The sequence below is a fragment of the Schistocerca serialis genome, chromosome 6, assembly GCF_023864345.2.
Source record: "Schistocerca serialis cubense isolate TAMUIC-IGC-003099 chromosome 6, iqSchSeri2.2, whole genome shotgun sequence".
In the NCBI taxonomy this organism is placed as follows: domain Eukaryota; kingdom Metazoa; phylum Arthropoda; class Insecta; order Orthoptera; family Acrididae; genus Schistocerca; species Schistocerca serialis.
The window spans coordinates 408150314-408164128 of NC_064643.1; the positions used below are offsets into that span (position 1 = coordinate 408150314).

General features: G+C 41.8%; 1 protein-coding gene across 2 annotated transcripts in view; it reads left to right on the plus strand.

Moving 5' to 3' along the window:
* The window catches only part of LOC126483873 (CUB and sushi domain-containing protein 1-like), a 434289-nt gene that overhangs the window by 79884 nt on the left and 340590 nt on the right, over positions 1-13815 (plus strand). The gene's annotated exons all lie outside the window — the stretch shown is intronic.

A 13815-nucleotide genomic window follows, 5' to 3' on the forward strand; every position in this document is an offset into this window, starting at 1 on the left:
TTGTTACTGTGCTAGCCGGACTGTTAGTGGCACGTTGTAGCTCGCGAGTGACTACTTCCACTAATTTCATTCAATTTTTACAATTACCCTCCACAATGCTCGATGCTCCCTATCCGGTAGTACGTGAGGTGCACCTGGTCTCGCTTTAGCTGTGGTTGTTCCTTCGCATTTCCACTTCACAATGAAATCACCTATAGTCAACTTGGGCAGCTGTTTTTTTTTTCTTTTTCGTCATTAGCCTTACGTCTGGTTTGATGCCCCCCTCCCCCATGAATTCCTCTCCTGTGCTAACCTTTTCATCTCAGAGTAGCACTTGCAACCTACGTCCTAGATTATTTGCTGGATGTATTCCAATCTATATCTTCCTCTACAGTTTTTGCCATCTGAAGCTCTGTCTAGTGACATGTAAGTCATCCCCTGATGTCTTAACAGATGCCCCATCATCCTATCCGTTCCCCTTATCAGTGTTTTCCAAATGTTCATTTCTCCCCAGATTCCTCGCAGAACCTCCTCATGCCTTACCTTATCAGAAGTAGAACCACATCTCAAATGCTTCGATTCTCTTCTGTTCTGCTTTTCCCACAGTCCATGTTTCACTACCATAGAATGTTGTACTCCAGACGAACATTCTCAGAAATTTCTTCCTCAAATTGAGGCCAATGTTTGATATTAGCAGACTTCTGTTGCCCAGGAATGCCCTTTCTGCCAGTTCTAGTCTGCTTTTGATGTCCTCCTTGCTCCGTCCGTCATTTTTTATTTTACTGCCTAGGTAGCAGCAGAATTCCTTAACTTCATCTATTTCGTGACCACCAATCCTGATGTTAAGTTTCTCGCTGTTCTCATTTCTCATTTTTCATTACTCTTGTCTTTAATCGATTTACTCTCTGTTCATATTCTCTACTCATTAGACTGTGCATTCCATTCAGCACATCATGTAATTTTTCTTCACTTTCACTCAGGATAAGAATGTCGTCAGCGAATTTTAATCCCACTTCTGAATCTTTCTTTTATTTTCATCCCTGCTTCTTCGATGTACAGATTGAACAGCAGGAGCGAAAGACTACATTCCTGTCTTACACCATTTTTAATCCGATCGGTTTGTTCTTGGTCGTTCACTCTTATTACTCCCTCTTCGCTCTTCCAAGTCAGATGATATGTCACCATCGCGAATAGTAGTTTTGTTGCCACTTCCCCCAATAATTTTAAAAATTTTGAAGTAATGTTATCTATCACTTCTTCCTTATTTGATCTAAGTCCTCCAAAGCTCTTTTAAATTTCGATTCTAATACTGAACCATCTGTCTCTTCTAAATCGACTCCTGTTTCTTCTTGTATCACATAAGAGAAATCTTCCCCCTCATAGAAGCTTGCAATATTCTCTTTCCTCCTATCTGCTCTCTCCTCTGCATTTAACGGTGGAATTTTCGTTACACTTTTAATCTTACCACCCTCGCTTTTAATGTCACCAAAGGTTGTTTTGACTTTCCTGTATTCCGAGTCAGTCCTTCCGATTTCCATTTCTATTTCAATTTCTTCTCATTTTTCACGCAGCCATTTCGTCTAAACTTCGCCGTTCTTCCTATTTATTTCATTCCTCAGCGACGTCTGTACTCCTCAATTTCCCTGAACGTTTTTGTACTTCCTTCTTCCATCGATCAAATTAAGTATTTCTTTTGTTACCCATGGTTTTTTTGCTGGTACCTTCTTTGTACCTATATTTTTCTTTCCAACTTCTGTGAGTGCTCTTTTTAGAGATGTCCATTCATCTTCAGCTGTACTGCATACTTATCTATTCCTTATTGATGTTTCTATAGCCCCAAAGAACTTCAAGCGTACCTCGTCACCCCTTAGTACTTCCGTATCCCACTTCTCTGCGTTTTGATTCTTAGTGACTAATCTCAGCCTACTCTTCGACCAACTGTAGAATGGTTGAAACAACGCTAATGAATCTGTTACTGAGGTGTCATTCAATGACTAGGCCACTTTCGAAGTCACTAAGCTCTAGTGGTCGACACATTCTGCTGTATTACTTCTCTACTGAAAACACAGTACGACAGCCTCCTTTTATACTGATGAGTTCGTCTCTCGTGACATATAGTGGTCCCTTCCGCAACATTGCGTTGTGCGGATGCTTTGATCAGACAGTGTGTGAACGGTTTGCACTGATATAAAAAACAAAAAGAAAAATGGTTCAAATGGCTCTGAGCACTATGGGACTTAACTTCTGCGGTCATCAGTCCCCTAGAACTTAGAACTACTTAAACCTAACTAACCTAAGGACATCACACACATCCATATCCGAGGCAGGATTCGAACCTGCGACCGTAGCGATCGCGCGGTTCCAGACTGTAGCGCATAGAACCGCTGATATCATTGCATATTATTCGATTCATCCCCATAGATAGCCCTTGGATGAATCTCTAGTAGTGGCGTTCGGATCTCCTACAGAATTACAGCTTCTCTTAGACGTTTTTCAGTCAGTACATTGAGCAAGCGTTAAATAAATCAAAGGAGAATTTTCGGAAAGGAGCTAAGTTCAGGGAAAAGAAACAAAAAGCTTAAGGTTTGCCGATGACATTATAATTAAGGACTTTCAAGAGCAGTTGAAAAGATGTTGTAAGATGAATGTTAACAGAAGTAAAACAATGGTAGAAGTCGAGATGCTGATAGAAGTAGGTTAGGGAATGACACGAAGAGTGGTCGATGAGTTTCGGTTTTGACCGACAAATATAGCTGACGATGGTCGAAGTAGAGAATATCAAATTCAGATTGGCAACAACAAAATAGATTTTCTGAAAAAGAGAAACTCGCTAACATCAAGTATAAATTAAAGAATGAGAAACTATTTTTTGTATCTGTTTTTATTTAGAGCAATCTTAGACTGAAGTGAAACGGTGTTGATTAACGGTTCGTACAAGGGAATAGAAACGGTGGTGCTGCAATGCCTGTGTTATTCCGAATCACGATGCAAAGTTCTTCGAGCATGCGTGCATGCATGCGTGCATACAAGTGACTTTCAATTAAAATGTCTCCCTTGTGCGGGAATACACATAATGAATGTACGAGTACGGGTTTTAGGTGCATGGTTAACGATATGGGGAAATTCTGGTCTGGCCGTGAATCATGATCGGGTAGCCAAATGGTGAGGCAACCTCTCGCGACAAGCTGGAAATCAGGGTTCGAATCTCGGTGCAGTACAAATTTTCATTGTCGTCATTCCATTATACAGCTGATGGTTGAGCATATTCGCAATTGCGAATACATTTAATGTAAGAGAATAGCTTTTGTGATGTGCTGCCACAGAATAATGCCGAAATTTATGTGGGTAGATCGAATGACTAATGAGCAGATATTGCGACCTCGCTCTATATCTCCACGATGAAGTTGGATTTGGGATGAGAGTTATGTAAAAATTGTGGGGCCTATGACGTTCTTCTTTACTGTGCGGTCATATAACAAATGTGTCGTCCACTTAGCGCAGCCTACAAGGCGGCATTCTTGGCGTACCACTTCTTATCTGTTGTTCAAAATGCTCCACAAGAAAGTCAGCTGCTACTGACAGCGAAGGTCAAGTCATGGCAACACCGTTAGATTGTAGATTGTTCACAAAGTTCGTTTCTGTATTTAGAATATCTCACTGGTAGATGTAATTCGATCAGGTCACACTGCAACGTCTCGTTGTGTGTTCGTCCTATACATATAGTGTCCACTCACCTTGCGGTGATTTCTTCTTCTGCAGTCCGGTCCACACGCCTTCCCTGTTAAAACGAATGATGTTCCTCTAATGCAAAAGCTACAGCAGAACCAGTAGCTTTGTATGAATCCAACGGGTGCAACAAATGTTTTTCAGTATTAGGTTAACTGAGCGACTGATTGAAAGGTAGTCTATGAATGAAAACTTCTATATATTTACAAGTGTTTGGTACAGAAACAGTACCAAACCAGTACTACTCTTAAGCTCTAGTTTCAACACTCACACGCATTCACAGATCTCATCATAGCTATATTACGGTAATTAACCAAACCCATTAACAAAAGGATTACCAATCGGATTGACTGTGACCGACTGATTGTTCAAATACTGCAAAATTTGACCACTACGAATCTCTAGTTTGCGGTCTCCGGTAACATACCATGCTGCTTTTTGGTTATTCAAAAGTCACAGTTTACATATCAGAATCGGAATTTCACGCGTTCGTTTCTCTCACACATTCGCATCCACTTTGTAGCACTCGACGGTCAAGTTTTAATCATTATTCTACAGAATTATCACATCTATTCAGAGTTTCTTATACCTGCATCCGAACATGATGATGGCTGAGCTCCGATCTGCCCCCTGTAGGCTTCACAAAGCAATTCTTTAGCCCACGAAACACACGCGAACGTACTGTCCTGTGATTGGTTGATACACATCATATCCATCCGATCTCGGTATTAAACCGTGCAAATCCCGCGTCTTTTACAGTTGACAAATCCAACTTAATAGCTTTTATGAGCAATTTACTAAATGGACAAGTTTATAAAATCCACAAATATCAAAATAACTCCTTATTTAAATAACAGACTTATCGTAAAAGGTTTCTCGTTTCCCCAGTCCCATAAACTGGCTAGATGCACCTTAAAATTTCCCCTGAATATGATCCACTCTCTCTGTATGCATATCTCACACTAACGCATACTCAGTGAAAAGACATAACAATATTTATTTATTGTCTTCTTTTCCACTCACACCATCATTCACACTAATAAACAATTTAGTAATATTTAATGACAATCATAATAATCGCAATAACTACAGTTTTGTTTTCAAAATATGTTTAAATTACTTGATAATTTCATAGTACGTAAGAAGCTTACAACTTTCGGCCACAGGCGTAACTACTTGCAGCTAGCTGCTGGATCAGAGCACATTTCTCATTCGATAACCATGACTCAATGCCTGAAGTTGTCTGCGCGCTATTGTCTCTTACTTAACGTAGGCGCTATATGAACCGCTACGCCTCAACAGGTATCTGGGGCAGTTTTAATCACCAGTTTTATCCCCCACCTTAGCTATTGTCGTGAAATGCTTTACCTGTCGGTTACATTAACAATGTTAATATTTCAAAACGTTTATAATACACCAGCTGCTTTTAAAAAATGCTTTAATTTCAACAATCAGAGTTACGTTCATTGAATATTCTCATGTGGCAGGTGCCTGGATCTTGCGAAGCGCTTTGGTTCATACGAAAACAGTTCAGGTAATATCTGGATGTGTCTCTACACTACTTTGAACTTCACAATTAAGTGCCTGGCAGAGGTTTCATGTAACCACCTTCAAGCTATTTCTCCCAACTTTACGCTCTAGAACAGCGCGCCGGGAAAACTGACACTTAAATCTTTCCACGCGAGCTCTGATTTCTATTATTATGAAGCTAATTTCTCTCTTTGTACGCGTGCACCATCAAAATATTTTCCCGCTCTCATGAGAATACTGGTGATTGAAATTTCATGAGAAGCTCCAGCCGTAGCGAGAACCGCCTTTGTTTTGATGACTGCCACCCCAATTCGCGTATCATATCCGTGAAACTCTCCCCGCTATTTCGCGATAATTCAAAACAAGCTGCCCTTCTTTGAAGTTTTCCAATGTCCTCCGTCAATCCTATCTGATTTGAATCCCACACCGCGCAGCATTACTCCAGAAGAGTGGGGGCCAAGCGTAGTGTAAGCAGTCTCTTTAGCAGTCTTTGGCTTACTTTCCCTGCAACACTATCTATGTGATCGTTCCAATTTAAGTTATTCGTAATTGTAATCCGTAAGTATTTAGCTGAATTCTGAGTTTTTAGATTCGTGTGATTTATCGTGTAGACGAAATTTAGCGGATTCCTTCTAGTACTCACGTGGATGAGTTCACACTTTTCATTATTTAACGCCAACTGCCACTTTTCGCACCATGTGGATATCTTGTTAATCATTTCGTAGTTGATTTTGATCATGTGACAGCTTTACAAGACCATAAATGACAGCATTACCTGCAAAAAACTAAACCAGCTTATGCCAAGTCATGTGTAACAAAGCGTTCCGCATAGTACTTCCTTTGCACCTGTTGTCTGAGGACGTTTAATGAACTTACCGGTTGTTTAAGTTAAGGCATTTCCTAACAGCAGCTGATGTGATATACGTGTTACATGTATCTTTCTTTAATAGATGTGGCAGCACAATGCGGAACATACATAAAATGTTTACAGTTCGGAACCCCTTCCGAAAATCGAGCTGAGGCCCGCTATTACAGTGGTCTGCGGCACAACTACACAAGCACGTAGATTTCGTTCCCATTTGTCATACTCCTCCGAATACACACCACTTTCCTCATGAAAAAAATCAACGAACGACGATCCGTACGCAATCCTGAGATGCGACATGAATGAATTTGGTATAGGAGTACTGTGTGGCAGTTTTTGCTGTTATAAATTTTCTCCTTTTCCGCCCACGTTCTAATGAAGAAAAACCTTTAGGATAAGGCAGTTCAGGTACGCCGCTGAGTCAGCTTTATTTAGTGACCACAATCACGGACGCTCTAAATTCGTAATGACACTGTGAGAAATTTTGGCCGACAGAGAACGCTCGTTTGCAATACTCCATGAGATGTACGACATTATAACACGAACTGTTAAATAGATTACATGTAAAATCAGTTCATTTCTTACGACTGAGCTTCATTAGGGATTGGTGCAGGAAATATTAGCGATGAGCTGTCGTTAAAGAAGAGGAATTCGTTTCCACCACGTCTCAGCCTCATCGCTAGTTTACAACATCGTGTACGTACGCAGCCTTCACGTTGTCAGGTCTTTAGGGTCACGTTACGTCATTGGGTAATTAGAGCAGATAGTCTCTTCAGGCGTAGAACCGCTGTTTAGATGGGACCTCCTCTCAACCTCCCCTCCCCCTCTCTTTTTTGTTGCAGTCATAAATAGAGCAGCAGTTTGACCTACAAAAAGGCAAGTAGACACATGTTACAAACGGTGGTAAGATATACAGTTTGTGTAAGCTTGCATGTTTTGTCCTCTCCTATTAGTTAACTAACTTAATGACAACGCTCTTTGATTCATCACGGATGTATTTCATCTCGATAATTAAATAGCTGAATTACTTTGATTATCAATGATCTCCATCTGATGATTAATCGCATCTTTCAACTAAAAACGAATCCAAATAGAGAAAAGGTTCTAGTATGGTAAACAATTCAGAGCAGTTTGTACGAGTCTATCGTGAGTTTCAGATGCTGTATTTACAGCCAGAAAAATCCCTGAAAATATTTGTATTGTCGAAAGAAACTGTTAGCCTTCTCTAGTATATATGAATTGTTAAAGGCCAGCCAAAGTAGCCGTGCGGTTAAAGGCGCTGCAGTCTGGAACCGCGAGACCGCTACGGTCGCAGGTTCGAATCCTGCCTCGGGCATGGATGTTTGTGATGTGCTTAGGTTAGTTAGGTTTAACTAGTTCTAAGTTCTAGGGGACTAATGACCTCAGCAGTTGAGTCCCATCGTGCTCAGAGCCATTTGAACCATTTTTTGAATTGTTAAATGTAATTATTCCTTGAGCAGGTATCTTTGACAGCGGATCCATATACTGAAGTAGTTGAAGACTTTCACGAGAAATGGTTTGTTCAATTAGCTATCAAGAGAGAAATAGAAAAAGAAGAGAAAACTTACTTGTTGAATGACACTTCTTGCAAATTGCCACGGCACCTAAATTTGCCTGAGAGATATATATTTTTGATTCAGATGCTATAACTGTGTCCTAAAAGCTTTTTGAGTAGTACACCGTGCGATAACTTCAAAAAGAAATACTTTCAGTAATACGAGGTCTCTAAATATTTTATCTACATTCAATATTTTTGTCACGCACATTGATTACATTTGTGAATTAGGGCTTCATCTGTGTCAGGTGACTGCCTGACATATTCCGACAAACATTCATGCTGCAGACGCCGATTACGTCATAAGCCGAAATGCCAAAGGCCCGCACCGTTATTTTCAGATATGTTTAGCGGGCATTTCAACCAACCGGTTTAAATTTTCTGGGTTGTCAGAGTAGTTGACTAGTACATCCTGATGCAACTATTCACGGAGTTTAAATAGACTGGTCTTCATTACACGTTACAGAGTTTTCATTAACATTTTGTATTTTTAGAGCAAGTAAGAGGTGTATATCAAGACCATGCTTCGAACTGTATCTCTATACTCCTATGTAAATTATTTATGATGAACATATATTTACAGAGGGAAGTAGAAAGTTGAGATGGACATATTTTGTAATGCAACTACTTTACCATATATACCAAAGAGATCTAATCCCTCAGGGATTTATTTTTACATAGAACACCAAATCTTCAGATCCATTGACATTAATGGAATTGGATGAGCTGTAAATATGTAAACGTTCCCCTCAAGCGTTCCTGACTAACTGTACTACGCAGACCAAATGCATCGTTCTCTATGCTCATTAGATAGCATTGCTTTATAGAATAGCGAATATGATCAGCAAATAAGTTACAAATGAGAGGTGTTCGATACTCGTTTGGTCTTAGGATTTTTTATGAGAGTTGGTGGGATTTTTTGTCCCTGTTAGTTCATTGTCTATGTCAATAATACCGTATTCAGTGTGGTCAGATTCTGGAGGGAAGTACTTCCTGCTGAGACAGTCACACCGATTAAACACATGCGCGTAACATTGCAAAGCGAGACGAAATGGAATCAGGACGAAATGTCGGTTGTAGAGAAAGCGAATTATCGACTTGAATTTATTGGGAGGATTCTAGGAAATATAACTAATTTATGAAGGAGACCGCGGATATAACACTTGTACCACTCAGTCTTCAGAACTGCTCGAGTGTTAAGGATCTCTACAGTTCCGACTGAAGGAAGAAAGCGAGGCAGTTCGGAGACGGGCTTATAGTGTTTTTTTTTTTTTTTTTTTTTTTTAGTAGACATTTAGTTCCAGTATGAAGGACATATAGGAATTGTGGCAATGTTTAAACAGATTGTATATCGCACTCTGAACAAGTAAGAGCCTAGTAAGTGGATAAACGACAGAAAAACCCACCTTGGGTTAACAAAAAAATTCTGATAATGCTGAGGAAGGAAAAGAGAATGCGCAAGTGACGACAGGCAAAGGTCAGCTGAGATTAGTGCGTCTGGGTAAAGTCTATGCTTGAAGCATACAACAGCTACCACCGTCATTCCTTAAAGAGAGATCTGGCTGAGAACCCGAGAATATTATGGCCCTATGTGAAATAGCTAAGTGGATCTAAGGCTTTCATCCAGTCAATCGTTGGATAATCTGGTATGCCGGTTGAAGAGAGTAAAACAAAGGCCGAAGTTTTCACGCAGAAAAACAGTTCAAACATACCGTCGTTTGACCGTCGCACAGCGTCCCTTATGGACGGCATATAATAAGCGTCTCTGGCATAGAGAAACAACTGAAAGAACTGAAACAAGTCGCCATGTCAGGAAGGAATCCCAATTGAGTTTTACACTGAGGTGACAGATGTGACGGGAGAAGTCCTAATATCGCATCAGCGTAGTGCAGCAACTCGACGTGGTGTTTACTCAGCATGTCACTGGAAGTCCCCTAACAAATATTGAGCCATGCTGCCTCTATAGCCGTCCATAACTGCGAAAGTGTTGCCGGCGCAGGATGTTGTGCATGAACTGACCTCTCGACTAAGACCCATAAATGTTCGATGGGATTCATCTCGGGCGACCTGGGAGGCCAAATCATTCACTCGAATTTTCCAGAATGTTCTTCAAAAAATAGCGACCCAGTGACATGACATCGTTGTTTGGGAACATAAAGCCCATGAATGGCTGAGAATGGTCTCCAAGTAGACGAACATAATCATTTCCGCTCAATGATCCGTTCAGGTGGACGAGAGCACCCAGTCCGTTCCATGTAAACACAGCCCATACTATTACGGAACCACTACCAGCTTGCACAGTGTCTTGTTGACAACTAGGGTCTGTCACACTCGAATCCTACCACCAGCTCTTACCAACTGAAATCGGGACTCATCTGACCAGGCCACAGTTTTCCAGTCGTCTAGGGTCCAGCCGATATAGTTATGAGCTCAAGAGAACGCTGCAGGCGATGTCGTGATGTTACGAAAGCCACTCACGTCGGTCATCTGCTCCCATAACCCATTAATGCCAAATATCGTCGCTCTGTCGTAACAGATATGTTCATCGGACGTCGCAAATTGATTTCTGCGGTTATTTAACGCAGTGTTGCTTGTCTGTTAGCATTGACAACTCTATACAAACGCTGCTATTCTCGGCCATCTCCGGAAGGAACGCAATGTTCTTTTCGAGGAACATTAATGAGAAAATTTTGGAACCGGCATTTAAAGCTGACTGCAGAGTGCTCCTACTGCCGCCGAGATACAATTCGCTTAAGGAAACTGGAAGGAATGAAACAGGAAAGGAACCGACTAGTAGTGGTGCAGGGTACCCTCCGCCACGCACCATATGGAGTACGCTTGTAGATGTAGACATAGATGCCGGTGTACAGGACAATGACGAACAATTTCTGTGCTTCGGCAGCGTACATCCTCGTGTCATAACCGGATCTGCCATATAAGTCTGAACTAGGTCAATACGTCGGAGGAGTTTGCTCTGCAAAATAGCATCCAAGGGGCGCCTTTGTGGCCTTCGAATAGAGATACTCTTGCCATAAAGCGTTGATTTTCCTATTTTTTAAGTCATATGTCTCTTGGCACCTGCCGCGCGGGATTAGCCGAGCGGTCTAGGGCGCTGCAGTCCTGGACTGTGCGGCTGGTCCCGGCGGAGGTTCGAGTCCTCCCTCGGGCATGGGTGTGTGTGTTTGTCTTTAGGATAATTTAGGTTACGTAGTGTGTAAGCTTAGGGACTGATGACCTTAGCAGTTAAGTCCCATATGATTTCACACACATTTTATCATTATTATTCTGTTGGCACCACAATGTATATCTTACCTTCCAGAAATGAATGTTTCCGATTTTGGGAATGAAATTTTAACTTGTTTCGAGTGATTGCTCGCGGTTTCCATTTCCCACTGTTAAAGTCAGAAATTTTTTAACTGGTATGCGAACAGAGCATTCCGCCGTATTTTCATCGTTGACTGGGGCGCAGGCTACGTAGACTGCAGCGTACGTGCGGTCACCACGAAAATTGAAAATTAAAAAAGATTTTGTTGTAATTCTGTGGTGAGGAGCCTTTTACAACGTAAGAGACAAAGATGTGTCATTATTTTGTAAGAACGTATTCCGATGATGTTTTCAGTGGGCAGCTGTTACTCTTAGCTCAGCATTCACCTGACAGGCCCTGCTCTCCCTCGCGTGACATTTCCGCTGGCGGCCGGCCAGCAGCGTAGTACTTACGTGGGCCAAATCCCTAAGGGTTTCTAGGGAAAGGTGAACGGAATTTTAGCAGTTTAAGGTGTGTTATATTTCACAGATAGCTGATAGTTTCCTCAACCCTTTCCATCCACCTCAGGACCCATACAATTATTTTATATGCTGCCGCCACACGCGGATTCTTGAACTCTTTAAGGCGGGGATACTGTTTTCATATATATTTATTCTTTAACTAAATACACAGATGCTTTAAGATCCAGCGTGTCTCATTAGACACTACATTAACGCTTGATGTGACAGATACGTGGCAGAACCACCGTGGGTATTTTAGACAGAAATTCTGAAATGAAATAAACGGATTTGTTTAAACAGATATATAGGTATACTTACAAGTTAATGTTTTTGTTGTTGTGGTAATTATACCACTACCAACTAGAAACAAGTCCAAACATTTATCAACATTCCTATTACTGCAGTATGAAGACTGTACCTGTCATTGTAGCACAATACCCGGAGCTGCCGTGGCGACCGTGCCTGTCACCGCAGCCGAATAACAGCAGTGCAGCAGCAGAGAAAAGCTACCACAGTATTAAAACTATGTTTTTTAAAGAAATTTGTATAATCTATTATTAAATATCAAAAGAAGAATTTAAAAGCTCAGTGCCAAACAAAAATAACAAAATTAAATAGTAAATCTTAAATGCCATGTTGTAGAATTTAATTTCGAAAATGCTCTAAATACTATTTTTGCGGGTTAATATCACGAAATTTCTGCAGGTATGGCCCAAAGCACACATCGAGCCAACCTGTCCATGGATCTAAACGAGGCCCTCATTCTCTAAAATGCTGTCCAGTTCGTACGTATAGAAAGGGGTGATACGGTGTTGAAACGTAATACATGACGCTTCAGAGTAACAACGGTCCTTTTTGTAGAGGGTCGCACTTGACCATGAATCACATCCGTGTCCGTGTTAGGCTATTGTAGTCTACCAGTTTTCTGTCGGACTGTATTAGGTATATTATGTTTCATGAAAAAATCAACGTTGACAAGAAATTATACAATGCACAGCGGACAGTATTTTTCGTGAATGTTTAATACTCGATGCTGTTTTATACACTACTGGCCATTAAAATTCCTACACCAAGGAGAAATGCAGATGATAAACGGGTATTCATTGGACAAATATATTACACTAGAACTGACATGTGATTACATTTTCACGCAGTTTGGATGCATAGATCCTTAGAAATCAGTACCCAGAACAACCACCTGGCTGTAATAACGGCCTTGATACGCCTGGGCATTGTGTCAAACAGAGCTTGGATGGCGTGTACAGGTACAGCTGTCCATTCAGCTTCAACACGATACCACAGTTCTTCAAGAGCAGTGGCTGGCGTATTGTGACGAGCCAGTTGCTCGGCCACCATTGACCAGACGTTTTCAGTTGGCGAGAGATCTGGAGAATGTGCTGGCCAGGGCATCAGTCGAACATTTTCTGTATCCAGAAAGGCCCGTAAAGGACCTGCAACATGCGGTCGTGCATTATCGTGCTGAAATGTAGGGTTTCGCAGGGATCGAATGATGGGTAGGGCCACGGGTCGTAACACATCTGAAATGTAACTTCCACTGTTCAAAGTGCTGTCAATGCGATCAAGAGGTGACCGAGACGTGCAACCAATGGCACCCCATACCATCACGCCGGTTGATACGCCAGTATGGAGATGACGAATACACGCTTCCAATGTGCGTTCACCGCGATGTCGCCAAACACGGATGCGACCATCATGATGCTGTAAACAGAACCTCTATTCAACCGCAATAATGACGTTTTGCCATTCGTGCACCCAGGTTCGTCGTTGAGTACACCATCGCAGTCGCTCCTGCCTGTGATGCAGCGTCTAGGGTAACCGCAGCCATAGTCTCAGGTCTTATAGTCCATGCTGCTGCAAACGTCGTCGAACTGTTTGTGCAGATGGTTGTTGTCTTGCAAACGTCCCCATCTGTTGCCTCAGGGATCGAGACGTGGCTGCACGATCCGTTGCAGCCATGCGAATAAGATGCCTGTGATCTCGACTGCTAGTGATACGAGGCCGTTGGGATCCAGCACGGCATTCCGTATTACCCCCCTGAACCCACCGATTCCATATTCTGGTAATAGTCATTGGATCTCGACCAACGCGAGCAGTAATATCGCGATACGATAAACCGCAATCGCGATAGGCTACAATCCGACCTTTATCAAAGTCGGAAACGTGATGGTAAGCATTTCTCCTCCTTACACGTGGCATCACAAAAACGTTTCACCAGACAACGCCGGTGAACTACTGTTTGTGTATGAGAAATCGGTTGGAAACCTTCCTCATGTCAGCATGTTGTTGGTGTCACCACCGGTTCCAACCTTGTGTGAATGCTCTGAAAAGCTAATCATTTGCATATCACAGCATC